Genomic DNA, 26287 nt, shown 5'->3' on the forward strand with positions numbered 1-26287 from the left:
ATGTGGACTTTATGATTATATAGATTTCTTCCTTGATGTTCAGGGATTTTATTAAAATGAAAAAAAGATGAATAAAGCACTTAAATTATAAAATTTAACTCTATATAAATTGCAGATAAAGATATGTGAACACTCTTTACTTTTACATAGTACCTCTGCAAAATGATCTAGATACCACCAGCTAAACAATACATTTTATTTTACCTAGTAAATACATAAAGTATTATATTTCTATATCCACTTTAGAGGTAAGGAACATGAAAAGAAGGAGGCAGTTATGTCACAGAATGAGTTTAGTTAAGATTCAAGAGAGTCACTGTAAGTATTATAGTAAATATACGTGTGTGGGTGTGGGTGTGGGTGGGTAGGTGTGTATCCATCCACATATACATCTTTAGTGTCCATTTCTTTCTTCCCAACAGCACCCAGATTTCCTTTGGGGGAAAAAAACCACTGAGCAGTGATCCATCCCATAAATCCAGATGTACACCTCCAAGGAAGTTGAGAAGACCAGACCCTTCCCTGTCCCCATCCCACCCAGTCACCTCAGCCAAGGGGCAGGCAAGTGAAGAGTCAACCAGGCAGCTAGCTTCTCACCACCTCCACCCTCCCAACCCCACCCCTGGGCTTTTGAAATTTGAGAGACACAAGGAAATGACAATGGCTCTGATCACAGGAAGTTTTCTGGAGTGCCCAACCTGTTTTCAAGTCCTGCTCTCCAATACCACATCAGTTCTGAGCACCACCAGCACCACCACTTTGCTTCAATAAATACTCTTTACTTTCACTTGGCCAGGGTCAGTTTTTGTTAGCAGCAACCAAGATACTCTCCTTGCCACAAAACATCTTACCACCACATGACCTAACCTTTCTTTTCCTAGTGAATAATTTTTGTTTAAAACCTAAATGAATGAAGAAAATATATGTAAAATCATGTTTCAAAGTTTCATGGGGTATTAACATAGTTTTTTGTTGGCTATAACTAGAGAATTCAGTGTATGGGTTCCAGTTTTCTCCTGTTTTGTTCTGATATAAATATTATCTTTCTGAAATTTTAACCATATACTTCAAAATGTAGGTAATTTTTAATAGTCTTCAAATATTCCTTTTTCATATATTCTAATTTATATCTTGTAAAATAATGTGCTCTCTAAAAATAATTATTAAATAACATGATACAGCTTCTATCTCATATTTCATCTTTCCCACACAAAGAAATATAAACTAAGTTGGGAGCCAACGTAGTTGCTAAAACTAGTAACTCTTCACTCCTAACAGACACAGTTATTTGCCTTCTGATTTGCACAGCTTTCCATTTTACACATCAGTCAGGCAGAAACAACTGGTTGCTAAGCAACAGCTTTCCTCTCAATGAGCAGAAACAGACATCATAGAAGGCCAATTTTTAACATATTATATACATACATATGAAGTTAGAGACCCAGACCCACAGTTTGTCTGTTTGCCCAGAATGCTTGTCATGAATAATGAATTCATAATGACAGTGCGTGAATTCCAAATACATTTGATCCGTGAACTATATCACCTTGTATTACCTTCTAGAATCTTCCTCATTACTGAAAAATCAGTAAGAAATATAGAAAGAAACGAGGCTTCTGCAGCAAATTTCCTTAGAAAAACTCTCGGTGAAGTACATACTTGGGTTTTGTTGAACCGAGTCATTGCTAACATAGCACTCACACTCCTTGTGCAGTACTGTTTTCTTGGTTATAACTACACATTTAATGCCCTGGGAGGACACACCCCAAGTGGTAAGTAGTGACCACCATAGGGAAATGACTGTTTGCTTTTTCCTCTGTATTCTTTACAACAAAAATAAAAATTACTAGTAGTTGCTGTGGGTTTATGAAGTGCTAGACTGTTCGAAGGTCATATGTGTTAAGTCACATTAGCATTTTCCATTTGGCAGATAAGAGAAGAATCTCAGAGAAGTTTTGTAACTTGCTCAAAGTTATGCACACAGAAAGCAAGAGAGAGCCAGAGTTTGAACTCAGGCAGTAAAGCTCCAGGTCTTCACACTTCACTATTCTTCCTTTTACAAGTTTTATATCCACTGGTGTATGTTCATGTATTGCTTAAATAAATGCCTTCCTTTAAAAAATATATTGTTTCTGGACATACAGAACTATAAATATATCTAGGTGCTCAATTCATTAGCATCTTTTCACCACTGGCTTTAATCGATTTTATGTCAGTAGGAGTTAAGAGCATAGTAAAAATCTAACAAATATATGAGAATCAGTGAGCTGATTCTAGTCAACAGAAAACCGAAATTGTGTCAGTTCAACTGAATTTGTGGCCACATGCTGTGTTTACTCAAAACAGATCACGCAGTTGTAGTAGTTTCTAAGGAATTGTTATTAATAAATAACACTTCTGGGAATTGATTCTCTTCTCACATGTATATTTAATGATATTTTTCACTTGACTTAGTATTAATATAAGGAAAAAAAGTAAGAATGAAAGACAAATTATTTTTATTTACAGCCCTTGATAACAAACACTTTTTCAAAGTAATATTACCCTCCCTTTGTTCTGTCATTCAAATCTTTAAAATGGTATATGCTGATGAAAAGCCATGTTCTGGTGCACGTTTCTCTTGTCCTTCTTCACTTTTGAACTCAGTGTAGCAAAGATCAGTATTTACCAGCAATACAGGCAGAAATTATTTTCTCTTTCAATTATTCCCACCCCAGGGAGATAGATAAGATTTTCAAATAAGGAAAAATACAAACCAGATCAGGAAAGGACCACTTTGCTGAATAAAACTGACTTAGGAAAGCAGAAATATCCCAAATGTATTTATTTTAGGGTTAAACCTTTTTCTTTTCTGTGTATTCATTCATTCTGCGTGAGAAAACCACCCTGGATGCCAGAGACATAGAAATGGAACACACAAATCTAACGTTCATATTCAAGAAGAGAAAGCAGATGCATGAACCCAAAATTCTAGATTAATATCAAAGTGCTGGAAAGGGGCTGGAAGAGAGCTACAGGGACCCACAGGATTGACCACTCTAGAAAATGGGAAGCAGGAAGGCTTCTAAGAAAGTTTCCATGGGAGCTGGGTCTTGAAGCATGAGTAGAAATTTGTCAGAAAGAAAAGCAGTTGGAGTTCCCAAGTTAGAGTCAATAACATGTCCAAAGTCCCAGAGATATGGTATCTTGAGGATGGTGAGAACTCCTGTACTCAGATGAAGAGATAGGATGGGGCCAGGTGAGTAAAGATTTTATTCACTAGAGGAGAGAATTTGGACTTTATCCTGAGGGTAATCAGGAGCTGACAGACGTGCTAGCAGACAATGAAACATGTTATTAATGTAAACCATGGTCATATAAAAATAAAAATGTAACTAAGGAAAATTGGGAGGGAAAAAGTAGAAAATGGATACCTGTGCTAATTTCCTCAACTTTCCTAGGAAAGCAGTCAATAGGTACATCTAAAAGCCAGTCTGAAAACAGAAGTCAACTATATTGTCTAGTCATTAAAGGCAACCACTAAAACTGAATGTAACACTAGCAGTTACAAATATCAGGAGACAAAATACATTAATTTAGATAGAAGTTTCTATAAGAATTCTTCTCATCCTTTACAGCAAGAAGTCAGTACATATTGCCTGGAATTGATAAATCAAGAAGTAGAAATCAGCAGCAAAACTTATACCATTTGTCTCTGCAAAAGGAGGTCTGGCTAGAGAATACCTTCTGCTGGGTTTGATACCTGGAATCCCCTGTGTTAGGCACAAAAGGCAAAAGGAACAGAGCTGATCTTTCTTTCTCTTTCATCACTTTCTCCAACAGGGTATTTATTATTGTATTACTTTTATGATGTAGCCTCTTATGTCCTCTCCCAGGGGAAAGTCTCCACAGGGATGTTTATTACTTTTCTATTCTAGGGTCAGCCGGTCTTTAGTTCTAGAATGAGAAAAATAGGCTTTAGCCCACGCACTAATGATAAAATACAGACTCTCAAAGATTTCAATGAGCTCAAAATAATTAGGACTAATGTCGCTTCTCTACTTTAGATACAGAAAACCTAGAGAATAAGAAATGGAAAGCCTTTGCTAAGTCGCTTCAGTCATGTCTGACTCTTTGCGACTCCATGGACTATGGCCATCCCCCAGATGCCTCTGTCCATGGGATTCTCCAAGCAAAAATACTGGAGTGTGTTGCCATGCCCTCCTCCAGGGGATCTTCCCGACCCAGGGATCAAACCTGGGTCTCTTACCTCTCCTGCATTGGCAGGTGGGTTTTTTATCACTAGTGACACCTGGGACTGAGAAAAGACTACTAGTCATACCATAGGTACTAAATTAACAACTGTTTTCTATTTCTTTACTGTTTTTCATGCACATTAGGGAAGCTTCAAACCTTCTTACAACTGTCTTAAAGGCTTAAGATGCGAAAAATGATCAGAAGGGTTTTAACTTTCTCTTAGAAATAACACCTTTGTGGCAAAATTCAAGTTAATTTTTTAAAAACCACATGTGAGAAAAGTCAGCAACAATCTGCTAGAAGATTATGCTATAAAGAAAAGAGCCAGTGTCCCTAAAAAAAGAAGAAGTTATATCATCCATCATTCCTTAGACAAAAAGAATGGCATCAATTGCACTACATGCAAAACCAATTCTTAAATATTTCTCTTAAAATAATCTACAAAAGACATCAAGGCTTTTGCTGTACAGTAGAAGCTAACAAAACACTGTAAAGCAATTATACTTCAATTAAAATTAACATAAAAAGAAAAAAGACATCAAGGCATAAGCAGCAGGCCTTTGCTCTTCTCACGCAAAAAATTTTATATATATTTACAAGGCCATACCTATAACACTCAAGAGTATAATGCTGACTCTGTAGATGTGGGTTAGAAGCTCAGTTCTGACACTGTCTAGGAGACCTTGGTCAAGTTATTTGCTCTAAGACTTAGTTTTCTAATAATGTGTGTTTTACAGGGTTGTGGTGAGGATTACCCTAAAGAACTGATGCAAAGTGCTTTAAAACAGCAGATGGTATGATGTTAGCTGTTGTTCCTGAGTAACATTTAATTTCTTTAACAGAAATATTTTTTATTTTTAAAATTGCCCTTTAACACAAATATCCCAGGCTAGCAGTTAACTTTTAATAAGTGAAAAAAAATCAGAATTTTGTTTTTTAGTTAGATGCTATGGATCCAACAGAGGATACCTGAACAGTGTCCTAGAGAAGGTCATCTTGAACTCAGGAGGCAGGCTTGAGATCACCCAGCCCCTCGCTGCCCGCACAGTCTTCATGCAGCACCTCTCCTGGAGATGAACCTCTTTCAAGGAGTGCATTTACATCGAGAAGCTGTTTTCTCACCAGCAACAAATGATTTGGTTATCATCCATGAGAGTGAGAAAAGTGGTTGTGTGATCAAGGGTAACTCCTACGAAACATTTTATGAATTTAAATGGCAACAGGATTTTTCTTTGACAGTTTTATTCTAACATGTTGACAATTTCAGGGTCAGGCAGTTTTCTCTGGGCAGAAAATGGAGTTGGTGGGGCAGAGGAGGTGTGGAAAATAACACACTCACATACAGAGAAGATATGAAACGCACAAAGTCGAAAGTATCTACTACTATCTGACCTTTTATGGAAAAAATTGGCCGACTCCTGCTATAGAGTCTAAACACTAAACTTTGAGAATCTCTGCCTTAAGGATTTCAAATTAGAAGCAATTAAATGAAAACCCTGATTTCTACACAACTAATAATGTAACCATGTTCTTTTAGCCATGTTTCTAGGATATTGAATATAAAAGGACATTTTCTTTATTGCATCTATTTGCTTGAATTATTTGTGTTTATAGATTAAATCATCTTCCATGGTGGCTCTGTGGTAAAGAATCCATCTGCCCACGCAGAAGACACAGGTTTGATCCCTGGGTCAGGAAGATCCCCTGGAGGAGGAAATGACAACCCACTCCAGTATTCTTACCTGGAAAATGCCATGGACAGAGGAGCCCAGCAGGCTACAGTCCACGGAGTTGCAAAAGAGTCAGACACAGCTTAGCGACTAAACAACAATAACAACAATATAGATTAAATCATTCAAAATTAAATGATTGGTTTATTGGGGGACACTGAATTGCCATTCAATTAGAAGCATGTATCATTTGTTCTATCACTGGAGTTGGAACTCAGGACAGGAAGAGGAACTTTCCTGAAGCCAGCAGTCCTCAGGGTCATACAAGCATGAGGGTTACCACCCAGCAACAATAACACCTCCAAGGCAGAAAAACAACTCGAAAGCTACGAACACCAACTTTTTCCATGCTTTTGGTGTCAAAGTCATTTTTGTAGAGAAACCTGAACAGAACCTATGTGGGCTGTTCATTGTCTGTATCCTACCCCGTGTGACTATCCAGACATCTCTCTACGGAATTATTGACATGGTTGGTCAAGTCTGCCTGAGTCTGCTGTGTATATAATCAATAAGGAAGCACATTCTACCTTCTATTAATAAAACCTGGGATGGAAACTCTGAATCTTGAATATAGCTGGTCCTAAAGGTTTTCAGTGAGGAACTGTGGACCAACATTCTATCTGATTATGATGAAAGCGAAAAGGGGGACTGTGTGCAGCCAAGTCACTACTCTGAAACCAACAAAATTCTTTTCCCACAATGCTCCCACATAACAGGCCTCTACAATTTTTTAGTGTTTGCAAACAATGTAAGCCTAACATTTGTTCCAGTAAACAAGTGAATACAATGACTGGTCTTTTTTCTTGTACAGAGTGGTAATGTCAGGGTTATAAACTTGATGAATACAAACAAAATCAACTTTAAAGCAACACACACTATTCTTTCTCCATTGCTATCACTCCCAACTTATATGAATTTAATCCACAAAGTCACTTTTTGAATCTCTACTATGCTCCAGGCAATAGGGTTGGTACACCGATGAACAGAACGCGCATCTTCTCCTGTAAGAAGACAACGGGGTCTGAACGTGGATATACAGGATGTATTGGATTTCCTGGTGGCTCAGACAGTAAAGAAGCTTCCTACAATGTAGGCGGCCTGGGGTTGGATCCCTGGGTGGGGAAGATCCCCTGGAGAAGGGAATGGAAACCCTCTCTAGTATTCTTGCCTGGAGACTCCCCATGGACAGAGGAGCCTGGTGGGCTACAGTCCATGGGGTCACAAAGAGCCAGACACAACTGAGTGACAAACACTTTCACTTTTTTCATACAAGATGTATGTACCGATATATTCATTTAGTCAGCAAATAAATTTATTGAGCACCTACTACAAACCAAGCACTATTGTAGATGCTAGGAATTTAGCTGTGAAAAAATTCCCTATCACCAAAAGTCTTACCTCTTAGTGGTGAGATATAGATAAGAAAGAAAATAAATAAGCAACATAAAGTAATATAAAGCAGAGAAGAGCACATGACGAGGCTAGGTGCTGAGATTTGAAGCAGTCAGCACTGACAGATGGAAAGAATTTTTAAAAGATTTCATTTTAAGTCATTCCATCATATGCTACAGTCAGCACTAATAGAAAGAATTTTTAAAATATTTCATGATGTCATTCCATCATATGTTACAGTCATCCCATGTAATATTTGGAGGAAAAATATACTAAATATCTGGGGACAAACTTAGACTAAAAATTCCTTCTGTTTGTCTGGAATTCACATTTAACTTGGCACTCTGTATTTTATCTGGCAATTCTAATTTGTATTCAAGTGCCCTGAGAACAGAGGTAGATACACCAGTTAGGATACAATGACAACAATCCAAGAGGCAAGAGGTGAGGAAGCCCTAAAATCAGTGTTTCACAAGGGATTCTTTGCTTGATTGGTATGTGTGCTCAGTCACTAAGTTGTGTCCAACTCTTTTGCGACCCCATGAACTGCCAGATTTCTCTGTCCATGGGATTTCCCAGTCAGGAATACTGGAGTGGGTTGCCATTTCCTCCTCCAGGGAATCTTCCAGACCCAGAAATCAAATCCAGGTCTCCTGCATCTCCTGCATTGGCAGGTGGATTATAAATGCAATTTTTAAACTATAAAATTAAATCAATTAATTTGAATTAATTAGAAGCTTTAATGATTTCCTATAGAGGTACTCCTCCCTCAGGGTCAGGATGTGTATCTGTGTGCTCTGATTCATGAGGGTCCCACCTTCTGCTGTGACTCAGCTGGGGGCTGCAGTATCTCCTAGAACACTTACCCCTGGAGAGGGAGTCAAGAGCTAACACCCAGCTGTGCTGTGTATGCACTCAACTGCTCAGTGTCCAACTCTTAGCAACCCCATGTACTGTAGTCTGCCAGGCTCCTCAGTTCATGGGATTTCCCAGGCAAGAATACTGGAGTGGGCCGCGATTTCCTTCTCCAGGGGATCTTCCCAACCCAAGGATCGAGCCCACATCTCCCAGGCAGATTCTTTACCGCTGGGCCAGGCTGTCCTAAAGGGACTTACCTGTGGGAAGAAAGTTCTATGTGCAGCTTCACTTCAATAGAACTTGTTTACTGTGTTGAACTTGACATGAAAATGAAAACTGAAAGTCCCTATTGCTGATATAACTTTCCTTCAGGAAGTGTTTTTTAAACCACACACATTTTCCATATAGACTCATGATTTGGCTTTTAAAAATAAGCCAATGAAAACAAAATAAAAATAAATCCAACATATCAAAACTATTTCAAAATACAAAGTATTTTCTTCTTTCAGGGCACCTGTCTGCCTCATCCATTATACACTATAAACTGAATTCCATGGTCTTGATCTCTCTTCAGCAAGCACTGAAGACCCCATTGTCTACAGGCTCTGACTCCAGAGGGCTCCTGGGAGAGGAAGGAGCAAGCAGTTGCATACATACATACACATCCTCAAAGTGGATTGGCAGACTCCACACTGAAAGCTGCTTGGTGTTTTGCAGGCCCAAGTTCCATGATCAGATATATCTATAATGGCAAAGGAATTTTTTTAAACCTGTAAAGAGATGTGTAACAGAAATATGACTAAAGAAGCATGAGTGATAGCCACCATTTTACTATGGACATTTTCAATGCCCAGATTTGCATGTAACTTTAGTGAGGGTAGTAACATTTGTTTGTACTCTGTTTGCCAGTTGGGTTCACAAAAAGGGGTCAAGATGAAGAATCGACAGCAGTGAATCATTATGTTCAAGGGGATGTTGAAATCTTTCAATGCTTTTCATTTCTAAGCTTGCTCAAGAGTAGCTCAGTAACCAAAAGCACACATTTCAGTTCTTTTATTCACTCAACAAATGTCTGTTGAGGACCAGTAAATTGCCCAGCACTGTGAAAGTGCTTCACTCGATATGCCAGCAAATTTGGAAAACTCAGCAGTGGCCACAGGACTGGAAAATGTCAGTTTTTGTTCCAATCCCAAAGAAAGGCAATGCCAAAGAATGCTCAAACTACCGCACAATTGCACTCATCTCACATGCTAGTAAAGTAATGCTCAAAATTCTCCAAGCCAGGCTTCAGCAATACGTGAACCATGAACTTCCAGATGTTCAAGCTGGTTTTAGAAAAGGCAGAGGAACCAGAGATCAAATTGCCAATATCCGCTGGATCATCGAAAAAGCAAGAGAGTTCCAGGAAAACATCTATTTCTGCTTTATTGACTATGCCAAAGCCTTTGACTGTGTGGATCACAATAAACTGTGGAAAATTCTGAAAGAGATGGGAATACCAGACCATCTGACCTGTCTCTTGAGAAATCTGTATGCAGGTCAGGAAGCAACAGTTAGAACTGGACATGGAACAACAGACTGGTTCCAAATAGGAAAAGGAGTACGTCAAGGCTGTATATTGTCACCCCGCTTATTTAACTTATATGCAGAGTAAATCATGAGAAAAGGTGGGCTGGAAGAAACACAAGCTGGAATCAAGGTTGCCGGGAGAAATATCAATAACCTCAGATATGCGGATGACACCACCCTTATGGCAGAAAGTGAAGAAGAACTAAAGAGCCTCTTGATGAAGGTGAAAGAGGAGAGTGAAAAAGTTGGCTTAAAGCTCAACATTCAGAAAACTAAGATCATGGCATCTGGTCCCATCACTTCATGGGAAATAGATGGGGAAACAGTGGAAACAGTGTCAGACTTTATTTTTTGGGGCTCCAAAATCACTGCTGATGGTGATTGCAGCCATGAAATTAAAAGACGCTTACTCCTTGGAAGGAAAGTTATGACCAACCGAGATAGCATATTTAAAAACAGAGACATTACTTTGTCAACAAAAGTCCGTCTAGTCAAGGCTATGGTTTTTCCAGTGGTCATGTATGGATGTGAGAGTTGGACGGTGAAGAAAGCTGAGTGCCGCAGAATTGATGCTTTTGAACTGTGGTGTTGGAGAAGACTCTTGAGAGTCCCTTGGACTGCAAGGAGATCCAATCAATCCATCCTAAAGAGATCAATCCTGGGTGTTCATTGGAAGGACTGATGTTGAAGCTGAAACTCCAATACTTTGGCCACCTCATGCGAAGGGTTGACTCATTGGAAAAGACCCTAATGCTTGGTAGGATTGGGGGCAAGAGGAGAAGGGGACGACAGAGGATGAGATGGCTGGATGGCATCACCGACTCGATGGACATGGGTTTGGGTAGACTCCGGGAGTTGGTGATGGACAGGGAGGCCTGGTGTGCTGCAACTCATGGGGTTGCAAAGAGTCGGACACGACTGAGCAACTGAACTGAACTGAATTGAACTGATGCTGGGCTCTGTGTTTCAAGAACAGAAAAGTCATTCATATGTAAACTGGAAGAACCAGGGTAGAAGTCTGCGCTTTAAACAGGTGACCCTTGGACTTCCCTGGTGGTCCAGTAGTTAAGACTTCTGTGCTTCCAGCGCAGGGGATGTGGGTTTGATCCCTGGTCTGGGAACTAAGATCCAATGTGCTGCTCAGTGTGGCCAGAAAAATTAAAAAGAGAAAAAGTGGTGACAGTCTTAAAAGAAAGTTAGAATGCTAAAAGCTACTGAATTGTACACTTTAAAATGGTTATGCCTATGTGAGTTATATCTCAATTTCTGGTTGGAAAAAAAATAAACAAGAATTTTAAAAGTAGGAAATTAGACTATAATTAGATACTGTTGCTTTTATATCCAACAGGATAGAGGCAGTAAAACTAATGATTTTTAATTAACAAAAAACTATAAATTGTCAAGTTAGCCTAAGACATCAAAAATAAGCTATACTGCTACGTAACTATATTGTTAAAAAATTCAAAGACAAAAATGAGTGTCTTTAATTTCAAAGTAAAAACTGATTTCTTACTGCCCAAGTTAAACAAATAAAATGACTGATAAAAGAGGAAAGAAAAGCAAAAGGTAGGGAGAGTCTAAAATGAAGAGTTTTTCTGAACTATGATCCAAAATTATACACACACCCCAATGTTCACTGCAGCACTGTTTACAATAGCCAAGACACAGAAGCAACCTAAATGCCCATCAACAGGCGAATGGATAAAGAAGATGTGATACATATATACAACAGACTATTACTCAACCATTAAAAAGAAGGAAATAATGCCATTTGCAGCAACATGGATGGACCTAGAGAGTGTGGTACTGAGTGAAGTCAGGCAGAGGAGAAAAATCGTGTGACATCCCTTACATGTGGAACCTAAAAAGAAACGATACAAATGAACTTACAAAACAGAAAAGACTCACAGACTTGGAAAACGAACTTATGGTTGCTGTGGGGTGGGGGAAGGGGTAGTTACGGAGTTTGGGATGGACATGTACACACTGCTATATTTAAAATGGATAACCAACAAGGACCTACCGTATAGTACATGGAACTCTGCTCAATGTTATGTGGCAGCCTGGATAGGAGGGGGGTTTAGGGGAGAATGGATACATGTATATGTGTAGCTGAGTCCCTTCCCTGTTCACCTAAAACTACCACAACATTGTTAATTAATTGACTATACCCCAATACAAAATAAAAAATTTAAAGTCTGGGGGGAAAAAGAGTTTTTCTGGATTCTTGGCCAGTTATTTTTAAAAGGAAATGATTTTTATAATATTTAGGAGTAATTTGGAGATGGTTTATCTTTTCTTTCAATAAAAACTATTTAAGAGCTGTTGAATCTTTTATATTATTGGTAAATTTCAAAAAGACATTAGAAACCTGTTTTACGAAGTAACAAGTCATTTTTTTTTATGAATTATAATATCTAATTAATACATTTTCTTCTCCAGGGGATCTTCCTGACCCAGGGATCTAACTCGTGTCTCTAGTGTCTCCTGCACTGGCAGGAGGGCTCTTTACCAGCTGAGCCAGTGGGGAAGCCCATATTATTATGCAGAATTCTCTAAGTAAATCAAACTGCTTCAAAAGGTTATCTAAAGCCCTATTGAAGTGTTAAAGAAAAAGTTATTCTTGACCCTCTTTAAAGACAATAAAGAAGACTTTATGCAAGGAGGGCTACTACTAAAAAAAATGAAGTTTTTTTTTTTTTTTAGTAGGGGAGATGGGCTCGAATCACAAGGAAAAGCCAAGAAGCAGATTGGGAGGTTGGGGGGCAGGGGAGGATTGGTGAATGGAAAAGGTACTAAGAGCAAATGCAATGGGTTCTGGCTAAATAGGATTCTTGCTGAAGGCAAAACTAGGTGACCAGACATTACCTGGGGTCTGGTGGAATATGAGGACTTTGATCAGAAATAGTCTACAGAGGTCACCGAGGTTTCCTTTTTAATCCTTCCCTTAATTCAAATACTCAGCTGACAAAGTCTTGTTTAATAAGAATGACTTCAGGGTAGTTGGGGGAGGAAGGAAGCACTAAGAGAACCTCAATCTGGTCCCTGAGTCTTTTGCTACATGACTTTGGATGGCACAATTAATTATCCATGGCAAGGTTTTCAGGAAGATAAACTGTGGTAGCTAAGTTGACTGGTACATTGCAAACAGTCAACAAACTTTGCAGTCCTAAGTTTAGAAGAGCAACCAGACTTTCCAGTTGGGGTGAATATGGGGGGTTAAGGCACTGGTCTTCAACCAGGGTGCCCATAACTTAATTGCTGTGTATGTGTGTGTGTATCTGTACACGTATAAAGACTTTAGAGGGGTTCTGAGACAGGGATGGTTTGAACAGAATCAGTGCTCAAATCCTGAACTCTTATGTGTCCTCTCATAACCCCGGTTTACTGGAGAGAACACCGCAATGGTGTGGCCCTTGGTTGCTGGTCGTTTTCCCACATTCTCTTTCCCAACCAGAGACCCTTCAGCCACTTTACAAAAGAAATTGACAGCAAAGCCTCACTGGGAATATAACCTTTGTGTGTCTGCTCCAAGGGTAAATACCTGTGGTCCACAGATTTCTGGAGAGACAGAACAAAGGGAAGACACCAGAAGGCTCCAAGCCTTCTCTCTCAACTTAACCTCAACTTGAATTAAGGAGTCACATTGCATAGACATGCATTTAACCACACTTAATTGCAATGTGCTAAGTTGCTTCAGTCATGTCCGACTCTTTGCGACCCCATGGGATTTTCCAGGCAAGCGTACTGGAGTGGCTTGCCATTTCCTTCTCCAGAGGATCTACCTGACCCAGGGATCGAACCCACATCTCTTGTTTCCTGTATTGCCAAGCAGGTTCTTTACCACTAGTGCCCCCTTCATTGCAATAAAAAATAAAATGAAGTCAACCTTCTCCTGACAAAAAAAGTCAGGCTACTTTGGTCAGATATTTCGTTCTCTCAGTTTATAATGAACAGTATCTGACCAAAGTAGCTTGATTTTGTCTGGTAGTTTGAACATTTTTGGCATTGCCTTTCTTTGGGATTGGAATGAAAGTTGATCTTTTGCAGTCCTGTGGCTACTGCTGAGTTTTCCAGAGTCGGACATGACTTAGCAACTGAACAACAACAACCACAAAAGAAGTGCTATGCCAATCGATGTGCATATGCGTGCTCCATCACTCAGTTGTGTCCAACTCTTTGCGACCCCATGGACTGTAGCCCACCAGGCTCCTCTGTCCGTGGAATCTTCCAGGCAAGAATACTGGAGTGGGTTGCCATTCCTTTCTCCAGGGAATCTTCCCAACCCAGAGATCGAACTCAAGTCATTGGCAGGAGGATTCCTTACCACTGAGCCACCTGGGAAGCCGATGCCAGTCTATACACAACCCTATACACAAGGCCTCTGGAGGAAAAGGTGATTTTGATTGCAGTTGGATTGTTTCCAGCATGATTCTCAGAAACTTCAGTCCATTCCTAGGGAAAGGACACCTGCAGTAGCCCAGTAAACAGTTACCTGGGGCCACATCATCCAGACCTCTGCGGGCACTGTTGTAAAGTGGACTATGATACAGTGCGGAGTGAGGTACCAACTCACGATGATGCCCAACTCAAGAGCCACAGGCACTGGCAATATCTGAAACCATAAGGTAGTCAGAGAGATCACAGAAATTTCAAATCACTTGTTTGACAAAACTTGAAGATTTCCTGTAGCAGCTGGGAGCGATGGGGTGGTGGGGGTTCCCTCTATTCCATCCAGTTTGTGCGATCATCTCACTGCTGATCTCATGATGGGATTGGCTGTTGTCTGGAGAAAGCAGGGAATTCTTTAGATAAATTATCTAGAATTTATGAAATATGAAAATAGCTTTCTTCACTGTCTCCACCTCTAGTCTTCCTCTCATCCCAACTGAAAATATGAGGACACTGAGACCCAGGAAAGCTGAATTGTCAAAGTTCTGAAACAGTGCCTGTTCAAGATGGGAAAGGCACAGAGAAGTTTCCATTTCTGACTTTGTCTAATCTGTACTCCGTTTTCCTAATTTCAAGCCCAGAATTTTAGCCACAGGCTAGACACTACTGGAAATAAACTGTCTCAAAAGGGCATAATTTTCTTTATATTTTCCTCAAGTTGTTCTTGATGTCATTTGGCTAAGAAGCAGAATTGGCAGGGGTTTGCGCAGGAAGCCGGGTGTGAAGTTGCAAGTGGCCTTGACTCACCAGGTGCGTCACTCTACTTGGGCGGCAGCTTGTCCGCCAACAGGCCGAGGGCCCCCCCACCATGGGAGACTGGGCCAGGATTTGTCTGGACTGCACAATCAACCCGGACATACTACTGTTTTGCTTCTCTATTCCCAGGGAAGTATCCTTCCCTTTGACAGTATTGTCCATTGCAGGGACTCTGGGATCCCTATGGATAACAGAGGCCTCATTTGCTAAAGAAAAGAAAGCTCTTTACTCTATATTGAGAATTTCATGAAGGATTTACAGTCTTGCTTGGCAAAAGATAGTGAATATGAACTCAACATACTCACAGAAAAGACTAATCATGTAGGCTCCAACAGAAATTCTCATATTGACACTATATTAAATTTGAATCCTTACACTTTATCTGTTGAAAGAGATTTTCAAACTTCCTTGTCAAGGACCCCTTTCTATGGGGGTCCATTGTTGTACTGCATTTCTGCAAAGTTCACTTTTCTAACCTAAATCAACGTAATATGGTTCTCTTAGACACCAGCTTCTTCCAGACCTCTAGAGTTGCGTACATTCTGAGTGACCTGACAAGATCTTCTAAATCATTTTTAAATAACCTGAATATCTCAAATAGTTTTTTCTCATGCAATCCACCTCACCAGAACCCTTTGTGAGTTAACATACCTCCAAGCATGACTTCAAAGGGGAATGGCAACTGCAAGGATAGGGAGCTTCACTCTCTCTTCCCCCACACAAGGCACATACTGCTCATCAGTTGCCATGTTTGTTCGACTGCATAGAGACTCTCAACTCTTCAGAACCTAATACTTCAGACAACACTGCAACTAATTGGAATTGACATCTAAATTAAAGTCTATTTGCAATTCAAGGGTTAGAGTAAATCACTAGAAAATCTGTTTTTGAGAGGTGTTTTTGAATATCCCTAATCTTACGCCCACCAACCTAATGTCACATTCCCAATGGAAATGTTTTTCTGTTGTTGTTGTTATTTAGTCACTAAATCATGTCCAATTCCTTTGCAATCCTGCAGACTACAGCCCCCTAGGCTCCTCCCAGGCAAGAATACTGGAGTCGGTTGCCATTTCCTTCTCCAGAGAATCTTCTCGACTCAGAAATTGAACTTGTGTCTCCTGCATTGCAGGGTGGATTCTTTTACCACTGAGCCACCAGGGAAGCCTATCATTCTGTAGCTGACTCCAAAATTCCATCTCTCTTTGTTTAAACTGCACATCAGAATTCTAACTCCCTTTATGAATTTTAAATTATCAGAGAATATTTTCATATGGAGGGATAAGGGACAGCTTATCCCCTATTTTCTTTTAATTCTTTGAAATGAGTATACTTTTGGTTTCCTGAATTGTCTAAGTTGACCCTTAGGATTCTAGTTATGTTCATCTTTTATCCAATTATATCATAAAATAAGGAATCTAAAAAGTAAGTCATTGACTAGTTATTACTCAGTTTTGACAGACTTGCTTGACAAGTATAAGGTCACTCATTTGTAATGGATAAACACTCTGGAAAAGTAATTCCATGTCTTAAATACTTTTTGGGATTTCAGAATCTAAGGGGAAAATCTTAGTAACAGAATCAAATATATCTGGTGCAGTATTTTACCAAGTGTGCTCTTTAGAACAGAAGATCATAGGGGTCCTGCAATCAATAAAGTTTGGAAACAATGAATCCAAATCCCAGTCAAAGACACAAGGCATGGTAGCATGTTAAAGGCTGTAAAAGTCCCACAGTAAATAGATAGGCCTCTTCAGTGTGCCCAAGCCAAATTTTTGGAAAACACTAAAATTCTGGTTTCTGTTCAAGAAACATCTATCAACGACTCTTCTAAAGAACATACTTTAGGAAATCTCAGCATATCTAACCTCTTGCCTCAACCAGACACATTTTAAAATGTAGAGAATTCCCTGGTGGTCCAGTGCTTAAGACCCTCTGCTTCCACTGCCAGGGGCACGGGTTCCCACCCTGGTTGGGGAAGTAAGATCCCGCATGCTGCACAGTGTGGCCAAAAATACATAAACAAAAAATTTTAAAACTGAAAAATAAAATGTGAACGATGACCATGCTTTATAAAATATTTTCAGGTCTTCGCAACCTCTGTCTAATCATCTACAGGGTCAAGTTCTCTGTCTGATTCAACTCTTTCCTGTAAGGATTCAATCCTTTTAGCTTTTCCCCTCTTGTTCTCTCTCTTGTGGGTAAGGGGAACTCATTAGCTTTCTCCTTAGGAAAACCCTCCACAAAGCCTTTTTAAATGCAAACATGGTAGTGTTCCTCCCTAGATTAACATCCTTTGGCCACTCCCCAGTGCCTTTAAGACAGTTCCAAACCCTAAAGAATAACAAGGAAGACACCTGCTTCTCTGCCCACCTTTGTCTCATTGTTCAGGCCTCTCGCATCTTACTCCCTCTCCATTGTAACCTGCCGGGAATCCTCATACATAGTTTTTAGTTTGCGTGTGTTTTCTAAAACACCCTTCCCTACCCACCAGGAAAACTCATACTCATACTTCAAGTCTCAGGTCAAACTACACCTCATGAGGTTTCTCTGATCACTGCCTTCACAGGCTCACCTGCTCTTATTCCAGAGTCCCACAGCACTGTGAACCTCCCTCACTCCCTCACCATCATCACAGTGACTATCGTCACCTATTTCATTATCTGTCTCCTAACTTGTAGGATGAAAACTCACCACAGCGCCTGGTATATAGTAAACTTGCAATAAACATTTGTTTAATGAATTAATTTATAAACAAGCAGACAGAAGAATTTGATATCAGCTTTTCTTTTACAGTAAAAAGGTACTGGGTCTTATTTTACCAATCTTACCCCCTAGTCTTTTCCTTTTTTTTTCTTTCTTAGGAATCTCTCTATTGTTCTGGAGAAGGCAATGGCAATCCACTCCAGTACTCTTGCCTGGAGAATCCCATGGACGGAGGAGCCTGGTGGGCTACAGTCCACGGGGTTGCAAAGAGTCGGACACAATTGAGAGACTTCACTTTCACTTTTCACTTTCATGCGCTGGAGAAGGAAATGGCAGCCCACTCCAGTATTCTTGCCTGGAGAATCCCAAGGATGCAGGAGCCTGGTGGGCTGCCATCTATGGGGTCGCACAGAGTCGGACACGACTGAAGCGACTTAGCAGCAGCAGCAGCTATTGTCTCCACATCCCTATCAGAAGAAGGAAACATAACCAAACTCTGTATAGTAGTTTATGTTATCTGGACTCAAAGTTCTTTCTTTTGGGTGAATCTATGATGAATTTGATTTCAAATTCCCTCTCAATTTTTGGTATTTCTTCTCATAAACATTCTATTTTCATACCAAGAACAGGAAATTGAAGTTAGAACTTTGGTGAGTGTAATCAAGTCACACCCTGATTTTATCACACTCTGAATTATGGCTAAAATCTGAAATTATTTCTAATTTCAGATTTCTCTCAGAAGATTAATTCTCCCAACAGTAACACTGCTAAAACTTCTCAAAGATGTAAGCCACATTGACTGTGTTATATACTACTTTATAAGTCTCTTTATTAGAGGAATATGTCTCTGGCACTAGGGAGAATGAATGAATGTCAAAGGACTTTAGGTTCCTTAAAGGATTTTAGTACCTTTGGAGTTAGGTATATAACTCATTGTTGTTTAGATACTAAGTTGTGTCCAACTCACTCTTTTGTGACTCCATGGACTGTAGCTTCTCCACCCATGGGATTTCACAGGCAAGAATACTGGAGTGGGTTGCTATTTCCTTCTCTAGGGGATCTTCCTGACCCAGGGATAGAACCTACATCTCCTGCATTACAGGCTGATTCTTTACCATTGAGCCACCACGGAAGCCCTCACATAACATTTGAATACAAAAGATTAATAATTTAAAAGATGTTTGGATACTTCACCTAATGACTAACTATTGCAAATGACAATTACAAAGAATATGAGCCTACTATGTTGGATTATTATGGAAAATTAATAAGAAAATACTTTCTTCAGCCATATGTAGAGCAATAGCATTCAGAATCGCAAACACAACTATGCATACAAACATAACATTACTGGATTTGTCAAAACAGTTATTAACGATATTTCTTCTATTGTGCTCAGTGGACAGAAGAATCCCAGAGTGGGACCTTAAGAAATCCTTTCAATTATCAGTACTCCCTGGGAAAAGGAAAAGTGCAACTTGAGAAAATATGCCAACACACAGACAGCAGTTTAAGGCAAGAAATGACATGGCGACAGCCAGGACTGCTGGGTGGCAAGTGATGAAAAGCCAAGTCACTTGGCTTAAGAGGAAAAAAAAGGAAAATAATTGACTCATATAAAAAGTCCAGGCAGGGCTGGATCCAGGGACAATCTCACTATATAACCAGTTTTAATTGCTTCGGAAATGTGCAAACACCTAGGTTCCTATTTCCAAAAAATCGGACATCCTGAATCCACGGAGCCATCTGCTCATATCACAATGGTTATCTCAAATTCAAACGTTCTCTTTGTGACAATCACTACACACTAGTTTGTGAGAAGGTTCTTAGTTAACAGCACGTTGAAAGAAGTTTTACTTTTCATCTCTGTACTTGAGCTGAAGCCCCAAAGCTGGGAATAATGAGACAACTGCCCCTGCATTCTAAAGAGAGTGCCTGCCACATCCACGCAGACTTAGTAAAAAAAAGACAGATCAATCCAGTATCTAGGGAACTCTCACTTCCAGCTCCTAAACAACAGGACCAAATTGTAAAAGTTGGTTGAAGAAAGTCAAGGAGAACAGAAATCCAAAGGAGGAGAGCGCGTTCTGGCTTTTCTTCCTCCTCTTCTCATACTCAGAGGCAGGTACTCAACCTCCCGCCCTGCCTCATAAAGACGGGAGGTGTCTGTGGGAGAGGAGACAGGCACCTCATTTCCCACTGGAAGTGGGATTTATCAGATGGTGAGAAGAGAAATGCAAAGCAGAGTAGGGAAGTGATGGCTGTGGGTGAGTGTCACTTGAGATAGAGGAGTCAGGGATGCCTCATTGATAAGCAGACATTTGAGCAAAGGCCTGAGAGTTGTGGAACAAGCCATGCAGATGGCTGGGGGAAGAGTGAAGCAGAGAAACAGGGAACTCAGAGGCCCTTGGCAGAAACACGTTTAATATGTTCTGGGATGGAAAGAAGGCCAGTGGGCCTGAAGAGGGCACATGGCAGGAAACAAGGGCAGAGATCAGAATGTGCTGAGATTACTCTGTACTTATTGGGTAGAGAGTAAAAGCAGAGTGAGAAAAAGACCACACTCCCTTGCTCATGTCCACTGTGGATACCTGAGCCTTGGATCAGGTTTGGGCTGTGGGGGTAGCATAGGGCACGGGAAACTGTGAATTATATGTGACATTAGATGCAACTGGGTTAGAGAATTAGATGTAAGGTTTTAAGTTAGACTAAACTGTATTTGTCTTTTAATACCTGAAGTTCAGTCGCTCAGTCATGTCTGACTGACTCTTTGCAACCCCATGAACCGCAGCATGCCAGGCCTCCCTGTCCATCACCAACTCCCTGAGTCCACCCAGACCCATGTCCATCAAGTCGGTGATGCCATCCAGCCATCTCATCCTCTGTCGTCCCTTTCTCCTCCTGCCCTCAATCTTTCCCAGCATCAGGGTCTTTTCCAACGAGTCAGCTCTTCGCATCAGATGGCCAAAGTATTGGAGTTTCAGCTTCAACATCAGTCCTTCCAATGAACACCCAGGACTGATCTCCTTTAGGATGGACTGGTTGGATCTCCTTGCAGTCCAATAGACTCTCAAGAGTCTTCTCCAACACCACAGTTCAAAAACATCAATTCTTCAGCACTCAGTTTTCTTTATAGTCCAACTCTCACATCCATACATGACCACTGGAAAAACCATAGCCTTGACTAGACGGACCTTTGTTGGCAAAGTAATGTCTCTGCTTTTTAATATGCTGTCTAGGTTGGTCATAACTTTCCTTCCAAGGAGTAAGTGTCTTTTAACTTCATGGCTGCAGTCACCATCTGCAGTGATTTTGGAGCCCAGAAAAATAAAGTCAGCCACTGTTTCCCCATCTATCTGCCATGAAGTGATGGGACTGGATGCCATGATCTTAGTTTTCTGAATGTTGAGCTTTAAGCCAACTTTTTCACTCTCCTCTTTCACTTTCATCAAGAGGCTCTTTAGTTCTTCTTCACTTTCTGCCATAAGGGTGGTGTCATCTGCATATCTGAGGTTATTGATATTTCTCCCGGCAATCTTGATTCCAGCTTGTGCTTCATCCAGCCCAGTGTTTCTCATGATGTACTCTGCATATAAGTTAAATAAGCAGGGTGACAATATACAGCCTTGACGTACTCCTTTTCCTATTTGGAACCAGTCTGTTGAAAGTAAGCCTTACATACCCCAAGTGACTAAAAAAAGTATAGGATCTATCTGAAGAGTTATCTGTAATGAGAAAACTCATGTTTGAAGGTTCTCTATTTATTTAGCTGCACTGAGTCTTAGTTGCAGCTTGTGGATTTTAGTTCCCCGGCCAGGGATCAAACCCAGGCCCCCCGCACTGGGAGCACAAAGTCTTAGCCACTGGACCACCAGGGAAATGTTTGAAGGTTAGAGAAAATAAATCCTTTCCCTATTTGTACCTCCACAGAGTTTATCCCCATTCAATCAACTGATTACTTTCTTAAAGAACAAAACCTTTATGATTCATCTGTGAACTCATTGAATACAACAGAATGTTTTACATATTATTATGCATAAATTCAGTAGACATTTGCAGTGAACCATCAAGTGGGATAATATACCATTTGGGAAAATAAAAATAATGTGGCATTAGATCAATGGTCAGATAAGAAAAAGCCAAGGTGGGGCCTAACCTTCTAAATTGTATAATTCAAAACTTGAGATTATTTGTAGAGCTTACATGTGGCCTCCTGACCTTTAATCAGAGTCACCTACAAAGGCCTTAGTGTGAACTTGTTAGATAGTACCAATAACCAGTCTGTGACATAGAAATGATGTTTGCTGCTTGCTAGTTTCAAACATGCAGTGCAGGTTCTAGGAAATATAAACAGCTGCAATATTGTAAGATGAAATAAAACCAGACAGAAACAGAATGACAAACAGGAGGACGAACACTTGTGTAAATGACAGAAATCACTAAACTGGCTTTTCCCACTTCCATTTTTGGCTTAAACAAAATGAAAGTCTGCTATTCTTTCACATAGAGGATATCTAGAGTTTGGCAGGCCAGATCCAGATGACAGCTCAAAGGTCATCATACCCTAAACTTCCTCTGGTACACTGTTCTGGTCATCTTAGCCCATCACCTCATGATCCAAAATGGCTACTTGACTTCAACCCATCACATCTGCATCCTAATCAGCAGGAAAAGGAAAGGCAGAAGGGTACTTCTTTTTCCTTTGAAGAACACTTTTATGAAGTTCTCACAGTATTTCAAGCTTACCATATCTAGCTGCAAGGGAGACTAGGAACTGTGGCCTTTAGTATTGTGTTTCTAAGGAGGAAAAGGAAAATGTATGGACAGCATAGGCAACCAGCCATCTCTGCCTCACCTTGTTTCTCTTAGAGACCTGTTCATGAAGTTAAGTTGATGTTGTTTATCAAGAAGAGTTCTTCTATTTCTTAGATCTGCCTGCCAAAGTGGTATGTTCACAGCTCTACATACTGGTTATATTGTGCTTCTGGTTATCCTTAATGGTTAATCTCACTGACACTAAAGACAAAAGTTTAGTTATATAACCTATCAATATCCTCTGTTCACCCTTCTTCTAGATGCATCAACTATTTATTTGTCTCCTATGGAAATTAATACCAAACTGATTTAGTAAACACGTACTGAAAGGCAGGGTGTGGTGGTAGGAACAGGGGTGGCCTCAAATCAGACTCTCCTGGATTAAACTCCTGGCACCAACATTCAAGTAACAACTTCAGGCAAGCATCTTAATATCTCTAAATTCCCATTTCCTTATCCACAAGATAAGAATGATGATAAATCTTCCTGAGACTGCTGTGAGAAGTAAGTAAAATGAGAAGTGACTGTATGTCCCTATAACACTCAAAACTGCTAATCCAGAATTCCCTCAAGCATCAACTATGTGCCCGGAACCATATGTGGCACTGAAAACCTAAAGAAACAAGCAAGAAGCTTATGATGCAATGGATGAGCTTAAGAAATCCAGAAACAGGCTCTGCAGTATAGGAGAGGCTTCTTGTATGGGCAACATTAGAATAATGAGGCCCTCCCTTGACTGATATCAAAATTGTGGATACATTACCTTCTGGAATATGAAATGATTCAATCTGTTAGGAATTTGTGTTTGACTTGCTGTTGACATGCAGGCCATAACAAGTAGGTAAATAAAGTCACACCAAAGGCTAGCAATGGCCCTGCTGATAGATTTTTTGGAAAAGTGACAGACAAGTAGACTTCCCAGGTGGCTCAGCTGTAAAGAATCCACCTGCAATGCAGGAAACACAGGAGACATGGGTTTGATCCCTGGATCAGGAAGATCCTCTGGAGGATGGCACGGCAACTCACTCCAGTATCCTCGCCCAGAGAATCCCATGAACAGAGGAGCCTGGCGGGCTGTGTGCCATAGGATCGCGAAGAATTAGATATGACTGAAGCGACTTAGCATGCACACACAAAAGAGAATTACCTACATGGTACTTTCTTGACTACAAGCTTTGTGAAGATTACATATTACTTTAGGTTAGAATTTTAAAGCTAAAAAGAACTGATCAACACACTACAAAATCTCAGGCAAAAGCCAACTTCTTGTCTTGTACATCTTTGCATTTTTAAAGCTCAAGGCAATAACAGCAATGCATATCATTTCCTCATCCCCTCGTTGCAGTGATGTGTTTTGAGGATCTCTATGTGCCTGGCCTCAGGGCAGGTAGTGAGGATGTGATGATGAACAGGATGGCATATGTCCTCCCAGAGTGCAGCATGCAGAGGGGATGCAGACGAGTGATACTTGCCTTGTTGTTGTTCAGTCGCTCAGTCATTTCCAGCTCTTTGAGACCCTATGGACTGCAGCATGCCAGGCTTCCCTGTCCTTCACCATCTCGCCAAGCTTGCTCAAACTCATGTCCATTGAGTCAGTGATGCCATCCAACCAGCTCATCCTCTGTCATTACTCATGCAATTAATGCTACAAAGAGGGGAGATGTCCCAGGGTACTATGTGAGCTCATAGGAGGGACAGTGGCCCAGGCAAGGACTATCCAGGAAGGCTGCTCAGAAGAAGTGAGTTCTTCAGTTCTACACCAAAGTTTGGAGGATGAGTAGAAATTAATGATCCCTGGGTCAGGAAGATACCCTGGAGTATGAAATGGCAATCCACTCTAATATTCTTGCCTGGGAAATCCAATGGACATAAGAGTCTGGGAAGCCACAGTCCTTAGGGTCACAGAGTTGGACATGACTTAGAGACTAAACAACAACAACAAAAGGGCGCTTCAGTCAGTGCCAGAGTACACCCAACAGGCAAGGTGTGTTAAGGAAGGGAGGGGTTCAATGTGGCTGAAAAGGAACGTGAGCAATGAGATTTGCTAAGGCCAGATCTTGCATCGTGGCATAGATACATAAAGGGAAGAACCTTGAACCCCATCATTTCAAATCCTAGGCTTCTCCTAGTTTCCTAGGAAATGCAGAACAAAAACTTAGGATTCATTTTGTTATGGTGAAGAATAATTTCACAGAAAAAAATCTGAGAAACAGCTACATAAGGACATTTGCACGTGGAAGACACAGACAAAGCAGTTGCTTGGATGGTCGGTCACAGACTTTCCAAGTGAAAGGAGTGGAGAATCCTATACTCCCTTCAGCACACTGGAGACCTCTTTGAGAAGGAGAAAGGACATTAGCCAAGGAGATCCACCATCCTCGTCCGTCATCCGAGGTGCCTTTCCCCTCTCTGGCTTGTGATGTGCCTCCATAACCACTTTCTTTCTTATTCCCCTAGTCCTCTATCTCTCCAGCTTCCTCTACCACTTATATTCACTATGGAAACGTCAGTCTGACAGAAAGAAGCACGAGAGGCGCCTGTGGTTTAGACATTTATTCACCCACCATTTCGAGTTATTCCAGGGCAGAGGAACAGCCACCTTAAGCGTCAATATATAGCTGCTGCTCAGATTTTTTTATATAAAATTATTTTTTGCTGTAACAAAATTAATCCTGATGTTTTTGCTCCACACTTTCTAGAAAATTAAGAGATGCCTATGGTCTGTGTTGCTGATGTGCTTCAAACCCCTCACCTCTCAGCCCTACAAGCATCAAAGTACCGCAGGTAGATTAAGAGACAAGTGAATTTTATAAATGATGTGCCAGGGCTCAGAGAAATGGGACAGAAGCCATGTATGTTGGAGTAACTGGAGGAGGCCTTCAAATAAAGAAATAAAGATTTACTCTTCACCCACCATGTACTAAGTATAGAAAATTCTGTAAGGCAAGTGTTAGTTCCCATTTTGAAGATTAGAAAACAGAGTCACTGAGAAGACAAGAGATTTTCCTTAAATAGTTAAGCAACAAAGCCAAGATTTTGGACCTAGGCCTTCAAGTCCAGTACTCTTTCACTTATACGGGCCTACTTCTCGCAAGTGACTAAGTGCTGATTGGGTCTTGAAGGATTGGTGGGAGTAAAAGCTACTGAGAGAGAAACTTTGAAGAGAAAGGGTATCTCAGAGGCAGGGTGACCTTTTCTTCTTAAACTTTTTATTTCATATTGGGGCATTGGGCTTCCCTGGTGGCTCAAGATGGTAAAGAATCTGCCAGCAATGTCAGAAATCTGGGTTCCATCCCTGGGTCGGGAAGATCCCCTGGAGAAAGGAATGGCAACCCACTCCAGTATTCTTGCTTGGAGAATCCCATGGACAGAGGAGCCTGGCGGGCTACAATCCATGGGGTTGCAAAGAGTCAAACAGGACTGAGCTGACTTTCACTTCACTTCGTAGCTAATTAACAATGTTGCTAGAGTTTCAGGGAGCAGCAGCAACTGGGCCACACATATACATGTAACCATTCTCCCCAAAACTCCCCTCCCATCCAACACTGAGCAGAGTTCCCTGTGCTATACAGTAGGTCCTTGTTGGTTATCCATTTTAAATATAGCAGCGTGTACATGCCCACCCCAAACTCCTTAACTATCCCTTCCCTCCATCCTTCCCCACTCTGGCAACCATAAATTCCTTCTCTTAGTTTGTAAGTCTGCTTCTGTTTTGTAAATAAGTTCATTTGTATCATGTCTTTTTAGAGTCTGCATATAAAGGATATAATACAGTG

The 26287-nt window shown here is 40.6% G+C and overlaps 1 protein-coding gene across 14 annotated transcripts in view; it reads right to left on the reverse strand.

Moving 5' to 3' along the window:
* Window positions 1-26287, reverse strand: part of LOC145506823 (uncharacterized) — a 294395-nt gene that overhangs the window by 262484 nt on the left and 5624 nt on the right. Inside the window, exon 4 of one of the 14 annotated variants that reach the window (XR_014054365.1) lies at window positions 8474-8986. The exons of 12 other annotated variants lie outside the window; for them this stretch is intronic. The gene's annotated coding sequence lies outside the window, so the exon portion shown is untranslated. Of the gene's footprint in view, window positions 1-8473; window positions 8987-26287 lie in introns of those variants that run through there. One more of the 14 variants, XM_081492231.1, reaches the window with a different exon arrangement.

Source organism: Giraffa tippelskirchi, chromosome 5 (assembly GCF_054371585.1).
Source record: "Giraffa tippelskirchi isolate mGirTip1 chromosome 5, T2T-mGirTip1v1.2.pri, whole genome shotgun sequence".
Taxonomy (NCBI): Eukaryota; Metazoa; Chordata; class Mammalia; order Artiodactyla; family Giraffidae; genus Giraffa; species Giraffa tippelskirchi.